We start from the raw sequence: 6,000 nt of genomic DNA, 5'->3' as shown, positions 1-6,000 counted from the left end.
GAAAACAACCCGGATGTCCCTCAACAGAGGAATGGATACAGGAAATGTGGTACATGTACACAATGGAGTACTACTCAGCTATTAAAAACAATGATTTTATGAAATTCTTAGGGAAATGGATGGATCTGGAGGATATCATCCTGAGAGAGGTAACCCCATCACAAAAGAACACACTTGGTATGCACTCTCTGATAAGTGGATATTAGCCCAGAAGATTGGATACCCAAAATACAATCCACAAACCACAAGAAACTCAAGAAGAAGGAAGACCAAAGTGTGGATACTTAGCTCCTTCTTAGAAGGGGGAACAATACATCCATGGAAGGAGTTGCAGAGACAAACTATGGAACAAAGACTGAAGGATGGACGATCCAGAGACTGCTCCATCTGGGAATCCTTTCCATATTCAATCATCAAATCTAGAAATTATTGTGGATGCCAGCAAGTACGGGATGACAGGAGCTTGATATAGCTGTCTCCTGAGAGGCTCTGACAGTACCCAACAAATACAGAAGTAGATACTCACGGCCATTCATTGGACAGGGTCCCCAATGAAGGAGTTAGAGAAAGGACCCAAGGTGCTGGAGGGTTTGCAGCCCCTTAGGACAAATAACAATATGAACTAACTTGTACCCTCAGAGCTCCCAGGGACTAAACCATCAACCAAAGAGTACACATGGTGGGACTAATAGCTCCAGCTGCATATGTACCAGAGGATGGCCTAGTCAATCGTCATCATCGGGAGGAGAGAGGCCCTTGGCCCTGTGAAGGTTCTATGCCCCAGTGAAGGGGAGTGCCAGGGCCAGGAAGTGGGAGAGGGTAGGTTGGTGAGCAGGGGGAGCGTGGAGGGAACAGGGTTTTTTGTTTTTGTTTTTGTTTTTATTTTATTTTTTAAAATTTTTTTTTTGGAGGGGAAACTGGAAAAGGAGATATCATATGACATGGAAATAAAGAAAATATCTAGTAAAAAAATTTAAAAATTTAAAAACAATTTAAAAAAGAAAGAGAAAAAAAGAATTTTGCATTTTCATGAAGGAAGACATTGGCCTTATATTTGTTTCAGTATAAGATAGCCTTTGTTAGAGGAAAAACACACCGACGCCTCATTTCAAATTGGGAAGATACACTGGCCAAAGATTTATTGCTACAAAACTTCCTGCCATTTTTTTTATTGTCCCTCTTAACTCCCCAAAGTTCATGTTTGTAACATTAGTCATGTTGACATGGTGACACATAAACCTACACTAATCTAAAACGCAGTTACCAATAACAAATGAACAAAATTCATCTTTCAGTTTGATAATTAGCTGGTAGAAGAAATTGGATCATATACTGAGTTGATTCATGAAAAACTAATAGAACATTTTGTAGGGAAGAGACAAGCAAGGAATTTGGCATCTCACTGTTGTCAGTTGGCAAGCCAGAGTGAAGTTAGCTTTGGGTATGTATCAAGTGGTTTGTAGAGGTCAGCTCGTGGTTGGAAATCATCAGGTCAGAAATGCATCATCCCCCAAAGCCAATGCAAGTCTCTCAATAATTCAGCTGGAAAGACAAGAGTAATGAGTGTTAGTGAAACTGATCATATCCACCAAGGACAGCACAACCTTGGCTTTGTTCATACATAAGGCCTTGAATGTGACATTAGTAAAAGAAGAAATAAATTTCTTCCTGAAGTGAAAAAGGTTTAGGATTTTTTAATTTTTTTTCCGACTAACTTATTATGATCATGGTAATTGTCAACTTACCAGGATGTATAATGGAGACAAGGAGACAAGCATCCAGGGAGTTCTGTGAGTGACTGAATAATTCTTAAGGCTATAATCATGCCTCTGAGGAATTATATTGGTTGTGTTAGTTTGGTTGGAAGGTCCACAGTAAAAGTGAATTGCGTCATTCCTTAGGCTTGTATTCTGTACCCTCTAAAGGGGAGGAAGATAGCTGAGTACAAATTCTTATCATTCTTAACTTCCTGACTGTGGACACTAAGGGACAGGCTTACTTAAGCTCTTGTCACTTTGTCCTTCCTTGATGAACTATAGCCAAAACAAAACCTTCCTTAAGTTGATTGTGTCAGAGCATTTTATCACAGCAATACAAAAAGAAACTAAGATAGTTATTTTTTTAAAAAGTAAATCAAAATCTTGTGATTTGGAAAGGAAATATGCCAGAAAATAAGGTCGTGTTGCTTACTAGCTGTCCAGTAACTGAAGGAGGAAGTCCATGAGTCAGTTTGCCTGGGGTAGCCTCAGGTGGCCAAAGCTCTACTGGAGGTAGTTCTCAAGTCAAACTCTGGAGTCCCTGAAACATCTTCAAGACGAATTTGAGGCAAACTTTTTTCATAGAGATATCAAGAAAATATTTTTTTGAATGTTTGTTATGTTTTGCATCTATAATGGCCCTAAAAGACTCATGTTTTGAATCCCCAGTCCCAGGTTTTTGGCAATAATTTGAGGATCATGGAGCCTTTTGGAATTGGGGGCAGGCTGACAAGAATAGGTCAGGGAAGACAGTCCTTCTAGTGTGGTATCCACTATCAGCCTGTACTCTCTCCCACACGATGTCTCTTCCTGTTCACACTGGTATAAATTTGTTATGCCTTTCCCTACCATGATGAATTGGAAGTATCTCCACAATTCTAAGCTAGAGTAAGCTAGAGTATATCCATTGTTTTTTTTTTTTTTTCAAGCAGTTTGGTCATGGTACATGAAAGAGGATGATATACTGTTCTTCATGTACTCCCAATGTTTTCATAGACCTTATCATGTGATATAAAAAATTTAGAATTGTGGTATGAGAACCCATCTAGTGCAGTAGATTTTAAAGAGATTTGAGAAAGTATAAAATTGTGATAGTCTCCTAAGTATCTTATTTGGTGAAATTATGTTTTGTTAACAATATATTTATTGTATAACATAATGGGTTTCATTGTAACATCTTTACATATTCATATAATATATTTCACCTTGACATCTTCATATATATATATACATATATGCATATATATGTACGTGTGTGTATATATATATATACACACATACATACACACACACACACAAATTCGGGATTTCACTGTGATATCTTCACATATATCTTCACATGGTTTCATTTTAACACACACACACACATATATCTCCCCTCTCTCACACACATAAACTTATACATGTGTAGGTATATATTGTACTCTAATATTACCGCTCTATTATCCTCCTATTGTTCACACTCCCATGCCTCATTGAAGAGATATATAGAAATGTAATCTAGTGAATAAATTTTTTGTCAGTATTAATAATTTTTAGGAGTGTAATTCCTAATTCCAAACTGTCTGAGAATTCATGACACATGAATATATAGAGACATAAGCAAAGCTGTATAGATATATAATGTGGTGGTTAGAATTGGAATAGTCAACAAAGTCTTATATGTTTGAATTCTTGGTCCCCAGATGATGGAACAGTTTGAGAAGGATTAAAAAGTGTGACCATATTGAGGTACATCACTGGGATTGAGGCTTCAAAAGCCCATGGCATTCCATGTTCTCTCACTCTCTAGAACTTTAATCCACATTAAATCATTTCTTCTATAAGTAGCCTTGGCCATGGAGTTTTGTCATAGCAATGGAAAACTAACTGAGAAAAATATTTATGGATGGGGGCTTTGCTGGAAAATAGGCTTATGGACCTACCACCAGCTGACCAACTCAGCTATCATCTGGGCCCAGATCTAGCACTTTGAATCAGTCTACCCAATCTGTGAGCTCCTGGAGTGTGTGAAGGATCCCATTCTTCAATATAGATTGGCACTGCTGCTTCTAATTCCACTATGACAAATATTTGATAAAGAAGCGGGAAAATTTGAGGAACAGAATGGTGGCTGAGCAGTAAAGGCAAAGCTGGAGACGTAACTTCAGTGAGAGGTGTGAGAGAAGTTTGTGGATGGGGGAATGTGACGCCAAGTTAGGCCAACAGGATGGTATCATGTGTCCCTCAGCCCCTGTTCTGATCATTGACACGTAATCCAAAAAGCTAAATAGGACATTTTCTGTATTAGACCTCTTCAAAAGTCCTCTATGGTATGTGCTGCCCCTGGAGGCCACTTTGGTATCTGTGGCCTGCTGCTCTAGACTGTGTTGAACCCCAGAGTTAATGTGGATGTTGAAGTTCTATAGCAGCCAGGAGACATGTTGGTGCCCCTGGCATGAGGTACCACCAAAGGCTATACAGATGTCCTGGATCTGGACTACCACCTGATGTTATGCTGATATCCAGGTCTGTGGAGTAGTTGAGGGCTATGTCTGGGCCCATGTTCCTACTACAGCAAAGGGCTCTGTTGATGCCCATGATCTGTACTATTACCTGAGACTATGCTGAGATCCATGGTACATGCTGACATTGAAGACCATGTAGATGGATGTCTGTAGTCCATGCTGTCTCAAGAAATCATGTGAAAGCCCATATCTCATCATCCCGCTAATTGTAAAGGGCAAGGAAGTGACTTGCCATGGTATTGATGACTACAGACTGACAGTTGAAAAAGAGAGACATGTAAGACTTCTGTAACAACCCCTGCCCCTACTCTACCTCACCATTTCCTAAAAAAGTAACAGCCTAGACAGAAAGTTACTGAAGAGAACTCTTAAAAATTGAGGTGTAGCCTTCCACAATTGATAACCTCTGTCAGGATTTTTTGTTGAGGGGACTGTTTTCTTCAAGGGGCTGGCCAACAGGAGTTTAACACAGATTGGACATGTTTTTTAGTCTGCTTGCTTGCTTTCTTGGTTTTTCTTTTTCTTCTTTTTGTTTTGTGGGGGAGAATCACAATGTTGGGGGAACAGACCTGGGAGAACCGGGAAGAGACTGTGCTTGGAGCTCATGATGTCAAATTTCAAAATAATAAAAATATTACCAAAAAACATGTATATATATTTTTTCATTATTCAAATGAGTAGGGAATAAAAAATACTGAATCTATCATAAAACCACCCTAAGGAACTAAAAGAGGTGTTATACAACTTCACAGGTATCACCACCATTTTGAAAATATAAGACTTTGTCCTGGAGAGAAAAAGTAATTTAACCAAGTCTCCTGACTCCATCTAGAGATTGTTCCTCACTTGAATGAAAGTAACATAAAATGTCTAACTAGTGAGCCGAACTACTGAGTCCAGACCTACACTCAGAGATGCAGCTCTTCCCTAGACAGAAACCAAGGAGATCACAGGCATAGCATCTTCCCTGATATTTTTCCAGAACTGCTAAGAACATCCCTAATTTGATATGGGAACTTTATATGTCCTTGATGGGTAACTACTAGAGATCAAAAACACATTTTATGCTTAAGCATTTCTGAGCGCAGATTTTAAGTATTGTCACCACAAAGAAGGATAAAGGTATGACATTGAGATATCTATTCTTTACTTAGCTATTTTATATTGTACTCAAATATCAAAATATTATGTTGTATACCATAAGTGTATACAATATTTAAAGAGTCAATACTGAATTCAAGAGACAGGAGACACTGGCACGTAGAGTATTCTGCACATATTTTTTGTAATGTTTCCTTTGTGGTGGTTGATATTTTACCATATGCAGTTAAAAACATTCTTCCAGTGTTTTAACACATTAGGAAGCATCCCATAGGTCATCAGTGGGACCCCTGACACCTCAAATGCTCCCAACATCCCATGCCTCATAAGCTGACATGTGCTTAGTATCATCCAATCAGGAAACTCCTCACTAAGGACAACTGGAGTCAACACTCTTTCATTGACAACATGGGATATTTATAAATTATTAAGTGATCCATGGCCTTGTAGCCTCTTTGCACTAATCATAGGGAGTTATCAATTTTATTCTTTCCTTTTAAATCAAATGGTTCTTATGAATGTCTGCCCATATTTCACTAGTTCCATATTTATTTCAGTCCCTCATGCATGATGCCTCATTTTAGTAGTTATCACATTAATTCTGTGGATGCTGTTACCTGGGAATGTAAACAGCG

The sequence above is a fragment of the Mastomys coucha genome, unplaced genomic scaffold (assembly GCF_008632895.1).
Source record: "Mastomys coucha isolate ucsf_1 unplaced genomic scaffold, UCSF_Mcou_1 pScaffold20, whole genome shotgun sequence".
NCBI lineage: Eukaryota > Metazoa > Chordata > Mammalia > Rodentia > Muridae > Mastomys > Mastomys coucha.
Note: the sequence above shows the minus strand (reverse complement) of the source record.